The sequence below is a fragment of the Macrobrachium nipponense genome, chromosome 35 (assembly GCF_015104395.2).
Source record: "Macrobrachium nipponense isolate FS-2020 chromosome 35, ASM1510439v2, whole genome shotgun sequence".
Lineage (NCBI taxonomy): Eukaryota > Metazoa > Arthropoda > Malacostraca > Decapoda > Palaemonidae > Macrobrachium > Macrobrachium nipponense.
In genome coordinates this window covers 37,353,296-37,363,295 of record NC_061096.1, presented here as the reverse complement: position 1 = coordinate 37,363,295, position 10,000 = coordinate 37,353,296, and the positions used below count along the sequence as shown (strand labels likewise).

At 38.7% G+C, this 10,000-nt stretch overlaps 1 protein-coding gene across 1 annotated transcript in view; it reads right to left on the bottom strand.

Moving 5' to 3' along the window:
- The window catches only part of LOC135208631 (cuticlin-4-like), a 56,580-nt gene that overhangs the window by 43,386 nt on the left and 3,194 nt on the right, over positions 1–10,000 (bottom strand). The gene's annotated exons all lie outside the window — the stretch shown is intronic.

The window sequence follows — 10,000 nt, the reverse complement described above, 5'->3', positions numbered from 1 at the left end:
TTTTGTGACAGTGCAACTTTTACCATTTCGCTATTTATCTGTTTTTCCTTCCTTCTATATAAAATAGCAATCATTGATCTATTTGTCTAATATTGTTGGTTTGCCTTTATCTCAACGTATATATTGCGTACACACACACACATATATATATTGGGTCTGTAAATTTGGGAAAATTCCATTGGAGTTCCTGTATGTTCATAATGAAAGTTTCTTAATGAAAGACATTACCCCCCCCCTTTTTTCTTTTGCGCAGTGCACTGAAAATATTTCATAATTTTTCGACTCCAGTTCTGCTTCCATGAACACTATGGATAACTCACTCTCTCTCCGTCTTTGCTAACCCGCGCGCGCGCACGTTCGTTACATGTTACGCATGATCAGCTTTATTTATCGTTCTTTACACTTTCACATCATCATGCATTGTTGAAACCCACTGTTGAGTGGAGCAGTTTCACACAGCATGCCAGACTTCAAGTGTCTAATTCTTTCATTGTCTCATAAAGTTTCAGCATTTTTTATTTTTTGGTAGTTAGGATTCTTTGAACAATCTAATCAGGAAAACAGGATTGAATCCTGGAAAAATTCTCAAACTGGTCAACAAATGTATTCAAAAGCACACAGTTTCGGAGACATTAAAACCCAACTACGGTGGTTTGGTTTAAAAGTCTCCACACTGAAGAAGGGAGCTTGTTGCTCCGAAATTGTATGTGCTTCTGAATACATTTGCTCTTCAATTTGTGTTTGTTTGTCTTTTAAGTTACAAAGGTCGATACTGGTCTGTTATCATTAGAGAACAGGATTCTTTGAGAATGTCTAAAAGGAGAACAGGACATCATTGAAGACCATTATGGTCCAGATATGGAAGTAGCGCGTGCTAACATGGAGACAAAGGGGTCTGGCTTATCGAAAGGTTTCATCGAGCCAGCATACACAAAGCGCGCTAATCCGCCCAATCTTATCTCGGTCGATTAAACTGGTTTGATCTTATTAAGCGTGTGCAGTTACAAAGACATTGGGTTCATCGATCACTCGCGTGGTGAAAGTGAAGCAACGCAATTTAAACACCTTCATCGACTTTTTAAGAGATTGGCCATTGGAAAAAAGTAGGCTTCGATAACATTTGGGGAATTTCTGAGGGTGAGTGCAACATGCTTTGCTGTAGATGTGTAATTAGATGTCAACGAAAAATAATTTCAATAAAGCTCTGCCCAGAATGGAAGGTTATGAAAATAGCCCTTATGTTAAATCATGAACTTGGAAGAAATTAACTAGTAAATTGAAGTGAAGGAGATAAACGGAAATTTGAAGTATATTCCGTTAGGCCTAATGATATAAATTCGAAGCTCTTGCAGAAATATTATTTGACCATTTAACAGTAATTCTCCAAATAAATAACTTCAAGTTTTATGAACATGAGATCAGAATGAATCGATTTGAGATATTGCAAAGTACTGTATTGTCGATTTATTTATTAGTCATTTACTTGTTTTCCTTGTTTCTCACGTTGTTAATTTATTCTGTAGAAGCTTGCTTCGCATTGAATGGTCATTTATGATTGTCCCGTGAGGAAGCTATAATAATAATAATAATAATAATAATAATAATAATAATAATAATAATAATAATGTAGACTCGCCATCATTCACCCATGTTAGAGCCATAGGGCAACTTCTCAAAGAAGACTTCGGTCCGTGGTAGACCGTAGACGAGCGGCAGCTGCGAGAATATGGGTCGTCGTTGCCAAATACATCTTGCCACCGTCGTTCTTAATTACCTCCGCTTTTTAATTTTTGTTTTCCACTTTTTTCCCATCCTCTGCCGTTTACGACTCCGGAGTCCTGCCCCATATCATCTTCGACATGTGGTATGAAAGATGTGAGAGTGTCCGTTGGTTAGCGATATTCAGAATAATAAAGTTTGTGAGATGACCACACCGTTAAAGAAAAACAAATACCATCACGCAGCGGGCAACACATAAGAGAAATTGAGGATTTCCATCGTTTTCTTCAATTTTTTTTTCTCTTTGCTTCTTCTTTCCTCCTTACAGACAGGGGCCGGAGCGGGCCAGAAATAATAAACGGAAGTGATTCTGAATACGTACACGGAGCTTTGGCTCTCATTCTTCGGTATCTGCATATTGGAATGAATTGACATGTTTTCACATGATACCATCTGTAACGGAATTCTTTTCTTCTTTTATATCTTTTTCTGTTTTTGGTGGAATATTCGCTTCAATCTGGTATGATTAGCATAACGGATGCCTATATTTGCTGTTCGGGGTTACCAAGGGTTCAGTAAAATACGATTCTACGATGGGGCGTCGTGTTGCGAACTTGGAAAGCATCATCTTTAGATTAATGGTCTTATAATTTTTTTGCTCCTGTATTGATTTTTCGTTAGAAAATAATAGCTGGCAACTGCTATCGTAGTCCATCGGACCCACTGTAAGTGGGGAGAATGTTGCACTGGTAATTGTTAGCGATTCCTTGGCCATTAATTATTTCGTTACGTGTGTACTCGGAAACTTCTTACTTTTGTAGTGAGCACTAAACTGAGAAGTTTGATTCGATTTCAAAGTCTGTGTCGTGCCTAAAATTGTCAAGAATGTTTGGTATAAATGAGTGATTATAAATTTAATCTTTTCATGACATTTTTCTTCATAAAGTGAATGACCTTGATATTCCTAATGTACCCTGTTATTGTACTTACGGATTAGCGAAAAATACCTTCACGTTCTCCACGATCGTCAGTTAACCTACCTGCAAAGAAAGAAAAAAAAAGCAATTAGAACGTTTTATTATGTTTTATTACTCTTAATGGAGCTGATCATTGTCAGTCATATTTTGGTACAATTGTCAGGTATGAAAACAACATGTTGTCGGAATAATGTTAGTTGGTTTTTGGTCTTATATCTATAAATTCTAAAAGGAATTATGAATTATGAGAAATTTCTGCACCTAAATTTAGTATATATTGTAGCGATGATTTACGCCTCAGCAAAAGAATTTTACATTATTGAATAATATTTTAATTCGAATTCAAAGTCACACAATTTTTTTCTGTCAATAAATTTTAAAGCTCTCTGTCAGTAAATTCATGGGAATGAAGCTCCCTCCGGATGAATGGGTTGCATTGACTGGACATTTTTTTTTTTTTTTTTTTTGGTGTGATGAGCATAAACTGCGTCACCTGAGCGGGAGCAAGCGTACTTCACGCGATGTTCTCATTACGGTAATTGTGTTTCGGAGGTATAATCTCCTCTCTCTCTCTCTCTCTCTCTCTCTCTCTCTCTCTCTCTCTCTCTCTCTCTCAATAGTGAGACTATCAAATTTTTACCTCTGTTTATTGGTCCTAATAAAATTCATGCACCTTAGAACAGATCCACAAATTATATACATGTATATATGCGTATATATATGTATGCATATATTTATACATATAAATATATATCATATATAAATTTATGTATGTATGTATACAGTCATGTAGACAACCACAGGCACTAGACACGTGTTGGCGTTAGCGGCAGACATACATTTAACCACGAGGTGTCGGAATGCTTAAATGGACCATGGCGTCTTAGGAATGCTGGAGGCTGTAGATGTGAAAACTCGATGCTAATTAGGGGAACAGACGATAACGAGGCCGAAAGATTAAAAAAAAAAAAAAATTGCAGATTGTTGCTCACATCAGAGTGCCGAGGTCTGTTGCAAGTTTCTAAGCTTCTGATTTTTTGTGACAAACCTTATGAGGGACTGGTGAGCGGAAGTGGGTCACGTGGAAGCCCGAAAAGTTGACAGATGGAGTGAGCGAAGGAGTAAGACTCTTAAGAATCTCAAGATTTGCTCAGTTGTGCTTGGTTTTCGGGCCCCATTGTGACCCATTTCCACTGACACGAGAGATTTGGGAATAAGGTAGTCAGGAGTCTGCCATTACTACTATACTATTAATCTGATTACTGCACGGACATATTGTGGGACTACTGTTGTTTTCTATTATCATCATACTGTTTCTTCTATTAATTTTGCCACTGATTCTTTTTTTTCTAACTTTTCTTAATTCCCCTTTCGTCATGGTTGTGGAAAAGAGAATGAAATGGAATGAAAAATTAATGAAAATGAAACTTACTAAACGATGAAGAAGAGATTGAAGAATTTTAAAAAATGACAATTTGAGTGAAAAAAACTAAAAAACTTTAGTCTTTCAGTCACATCGTAGACAGTTAGTCTTTCTCTTTTCTACCTGGCACCCTTAATTGGGTTAAAAGAGCGGAAAAAGAACAAAAAAGATCTGAATTATTACCCGTTTAAATACGAAAAAGAAATTAAGAGGCAATGTTGCAAGATCATTCTTTGTTGAGCGTCGGGTCCACTAGTTACTCAAGACACGTTCATGAGGAAAACGCTGTCTTTCATATATTTGCAGAACGGAACCAGCACGCACGCACGGAGAGTGTGCAATAAAACGTTCGCCCAAAAGGCTGTTAAATGGAAAAGATGCGCTAAGTGGGTTTGTGGGGCTCTATGGTAAGACAGACAGAGAGAGAGAGAAAGAGAGAGAGAGAGAAGGGTTTGAGGTGGGGTGGGAGGAATTTGAGGGGGTCCCAGCGACACCTTGATAAGTGTCGTCATTAAGATTGGGGTCCTCTGGTAATTACACTTATTTTGGTAATCGCTCCTCACGGCAATCACCTGGCGTAGGGTCACATGAAAAAAAAGTGAGTAGCAAAAAATCGAGTTGATTTGAACCATATCTGGAACAGTGGATGTCTTTAGATAAAGAAGAAAAAAATATACCTATTATAGTGGACTTCGAGAACATTACGCTTATAGTAGGGAGACTGAGACTGAATTTGATGATTTAGGTATCATTTCTTTGTAGATCCGTCCTTATTGTTGATTAAAAGCAGAGTAGGGTATTAAGGATTAAAATGTTTTAAAAATTAACGGACAGTAGGTCGTTATCACGCATTCTCAAACAACTATGAAATCAAATATTTGTTTTATCCTTGGGTTGGTTTGTTACTAATGTATATTAGTAACTTTCTTATTTAGGATCAATGAGGATGAATGTCGGTTGTCAGGAGCTGGGAAAGAGTATATCGGAAAATCTCAACATAAAAGAAGTTGGAATTGCTTGTAACACACACACATATATATATATATATATATATATATATATATATATATATATGTGTGTGTGTGTGTGTGTGTATATATATATTATATATATATATATATATATATATATATATATATATATATATATATATATATATCTGTGTGTTTGTGTGTGTGTGTTTGTGTACGCGTTCAGAAATTCCATCAGCCTACCGATTACTTTTTGTTGACACTATTATCGGCCTTGCCCTCTTTCCCAACAATTGACCGCTTGCTATTTAACCTCATTTCTCACACAAGAAAAGAAAGTTCCCCTTGGGAAATAAAATCGCCATGAACCCCCCACCCATCCCCCCATATAAAACAAATACATCAACAGCCATTTTTCCAGGTTTTTACGATTGATCTCTTTTTCTACTTTCCAGCGCATTCCCCCGCCTCCCGCCCTCACCCCCTCCCCCTCCCGTGGACACCGGTTCTCTCAGTAACGACCCCCTTTCCCTAGGCCACTTCTTCCAGTCATCAAACTGGTGGTTCCTGGCACTAGCCATGTAGCGACTGGACCCCAGTTCCTCGTTTCCAGGCTCATATATCTTCTTTCGCTTCCGCTGCAGTCGGAAATGGCGGACCGTCGTCTCTCATTTCTCTCTGGAGCCATCATTTGTGTACAGCCAGAAAGAATTCGCGGGCGATGCATAGTTGATCATTACCTCGTCGAGGACCTCGCTCGTCTCGCGTCCTCCGTAGTTGTTGTCTGGTGACGGAGGTTCCCCGTCTCTGTTAATTATCCCCATATCATCACGTGCCATTATCACTATTATTCCTCACTGCGAGTCGTACATCCGGTCTACTGACACCCTTCAGGGGAACGGCGAGTATGACACGCTCGCTAATGCCAAGGCTTGGCTGGAACTTGGTGCTTGTGTGTACATGTGTGCATGTAGATTCCTCATAGAAGATGGGAGCTCTGGGTGGGAACAGGTTAGGCTACATAGATGCGATTATTAGAATACCTTTAGCATTTGATTTTATTACGGCGTAGACGAGGTTTAATACAGTTGTTTACATTATAATGGCTCTTTATAAGATTCTGAATAGACTTTAGAGGCCAAGTGGGCTTCAAGATAAGAGAGCGTGTCCATATTTATTCAAGAGGAAGATGCTACAGATCCGTTGAATTATCGTTACCTTTGCGGCCTTACGAAGGTAGATATCGTCTTCTTACAGAGGGAAAGGATGGCGAAAATGGTATTGAATTATATTATTTCTGTTTGTCAGTCTATGAGAGTAAATTAACAGTAAATGTCCATCTAAAATAAATTGCATCTGTCAGTTTGACAGCTGATTGCTATGTTTTAGAATGGCGGAAATTGACAATATAATCAAACTCCTAAGAAGCGTGATTAGATACTGGTAAATCCAAGTGGCCCCGATAAGAAAAATAAGAATGGAGACCTGTATCGTTCCACTTTAGACGGGAAGTTTAAAAAAAAAAAAAAAAAAAAAGTCCAAAAATCGGAACACGACACGGTCGAAGTTTATCTTAAAAAAAAAAAAAAACTGCCTATCACAAGGTCGCTGCGCAAATCCAAGGAAGTCATATCGGGTGCAATATGACCACTTGACCGACAAGCGTCTGCTAAAAACTTTCTTTCTTTTTTTTTTTTTAGGTATTTCTTTCGTCCCCATCCATTACCGGCGACCACAGAGCCTCTGGCGGCTATTTTGCGAAACACCCCCCACCCAAAAGATGGCTCGCCGTCACGTTATTTCTACTCAATGGGTTATAAATAACTCGCAGAGCTTCGAGTGACCGTCACGATTCCTTCCTTATTTTCTCGCCGCGAAGTAGGCATTATCGTGACAATTTATATCCTCATTGAAGTGACAGGGCCTTTTGTGTTTGTGTGCGTTGGGGGGGTGGGGGTGGAGGGGGACCGGTTAGCAGGTATGGTGAATGAGAATAAGGTTATTGCCATGTCTGTAAAATTCCAGTTTGATTTCTTTGAATGGACATAAGATAGGGAAAGAAATGGAACCCTACGTTATTTAAAATTTCTCTTTTTGTACATAAAAAAAAAAATGTAAGGAACAGACCACATCCATAGTTGCGACAGGCATAGAACTACAACTTTAAAGTCTCTGATAATTTATTATCGCTTGATTCTAAGAGTTGATATACAGAATTATCATCAAGAATTCTCAATTTTAGTAGATATCATTCTTATGGTGTAAATTTCGTCTTCTGTTCATTTATCGGTTCTTTTTGGGGGAGTAATTTGGATTTCCGACCAGATGACGATTGAAAAATTCAATTGTAATTTTGTTTTCTCGTTGATAAAGATACATGATCTTGTTTTAGCCTCTCTAATACATTCTAATAACGATAATGAACAAATCGTCTTCGGGAATCTTGTGTTGTATTCTGAGTGTTAGATATCTTCAGTAGTTCTGCTCTACATTCCATTAAAACAATCAAGTTATCATCACCAGTATTCGTCTCTTCACTTAGTATTTTTCTAAAAGATTAATAAACGTCTGTTGAGTTTTCCCCGTTCTCTGTAATAATGATTCGAGTCACTCCCTTGGTCATTTTTTCCCTCGCAGTTAAGTCCGGAATATCTGTAATTACAGAATGTTTGGAAATCTAAAAAGTCTAAGAGGGCCAAGTTCTGAGTCTCTCTTTTGTTCAGATACCTCAGAAGCAAAGCTACAGCTGTGGAAAATGGTGAAAATTTATGCACACACACACACACACACACACACACACATATATATATATATATATATATATATATATATATATATATATATATAGAAATAGAAGTAAACAGATATCCATAAGCATAAAAACTGTCAAACGTCCAGAAGAGCACAAGAGCGCCAGACCAGAGCCTTCGAAGAAACCAGTGGAGTGGCGCCAACTGTACGTCACAGGTGCGAGACTAGGCGAGAATGGCGGTCACTGGGTTTATGAGAGGCAAAATACACCTTAAAACCGTAAAGACGATTTTTTTTTTTCCATTGTCAAGGAGGGAGCGGTTATAACACATCAAGTGGAACGCTTTGCCTGACAGGTTGATAGACAGTGATGATCCTGCTGTGATAAATGAAAGATTAGTTTTTGCATAATTATTTCAAGTTCGTACAATTTTTTATTTTTTTTTATTTTAGGGGAACCATTTAGGACTGTGTCTTTTTGAGCTTTGGTAAGGACTGCTTGGGTGCAAGAGCCCGTGCTGGCATATGGCTAGCTTGATTGAAATAATCGTTCTGGACTCTTTTAAATAAGGATGTTTTTCCTGATATCTGACGAAATCTAAAAGTAGACTTCAATTTTTCTCGATTCACTTCAGCTCAAGTTGATGTCACGACTTTCGAAGGGTGCACCATATAGTCTTTGGGACACGTTCCATATAAATCAATCAATCAGGCTTGACTCACGTAACAAAACGACGTCGATGTCGCAATAGTTGTGATAGCGTGACGGTAGTTAATGGAACGAAATCGATCCCTTGACAAATCAACATGTTACGTTTCCAAAGTCTGGGTTCGAAGCGTTCTTTGTTTTCTTTCACGGAGAAATTATGCACACCGCCCAACCACAGTCAGTTGGTAGAATGCGTGGGCGTTCCTTAGGTAGAGCACAGACGAACGGCCTTACCACAAAAGTTTTACAGGAGGCCTCAGCTGAGGCGGGAGGCCAATATAAACGTTCAAGTTAACAGGCCGGGGACTGGCTAGGGAGAAAAAGAAGAGGAACCACCTTCCCTGGGTTAAGCTGGAAGACCTCATTGATCGGACAGAAGAAAACGACCAAGAAGAAAGAAGGAAGACGAAGAGAATGAGTTTGAGATTATATATAAAAAATAATGTGCCCAGCTCGGACTGGAAGACCTCATTAATCGGATAGGATCAGGCGAAAACGTTTTGTGGAGAGAAGATTAATGAAGGGTATAAAGTAGCTTTATTTGCAAGGAGATATGAATACTAGAATTGGATGTTAGTGTAAGATTTTTATAAAACCTTAACTAATTACGAAAGTGCTGAATTAATAAAAGAGAGAAAAACTAAAAGTTTGCGTTGATAGGTAATTTTTCCATGTCAGACAATCACAGACGATAAATCGATCCAAAAAGAATTACCAAGTAAATTCTCTTTGTCCATTTGAGCATTACATACGACATTTTTCGTTGTGCCTCTCTCTGGGAACTTGGCTGCAATTCCCCCCCTCCCCCCTCCCTCAGCTTGGTCAAACATCCACAAAAGTAACAACATTAATTACTCGCTTCACCGCTCGAACAAACTTCATAAACTTGAACAGAAACTTTAAACAGAGCAGAATTCATAAACTGCGAAAGAAATGCGTTACCCTTCATAAAGTCACGTTTTGGTACACATCTGTCTCGCAATTTTATGGACATTAAACCCTGATTTATTGTGATGTGGTCTGCAGCATCCATGTAGTTAGTCAGTCTCCTGGTCCGGTGCTGCTCTGCACATGACAGAAAGACACGTTCTATTCTTAAATCTCTCTCTCTCTGATTTTAACTAACCCATCTCCCTAATAAAAAAAAAAAAGTTTGATGCTCTTATTACTTGTCCGTCGTTTTTGCAAATGAGGAGTAGGAGAAGGAAGAGGAGGAGATGGTGATGGTGTTCCCCGGTTAGACTCTGGGACATTTCAGATGCTGCTAATTTTTACGAATCTCAAACCATCTGCCGGTGACCAATGCATCTTCAACCGCAATTATTCTCTCTGATTCACCGAAGGACTCTCCATGTACCGTTGGAAGGACGCTCAGAAGGATGCTGCGGTGGTTAGCCCGAAGGATCGTTAGTGACCACTGACCAAGGCGTGATCGTAAGGTAAGGTTCCT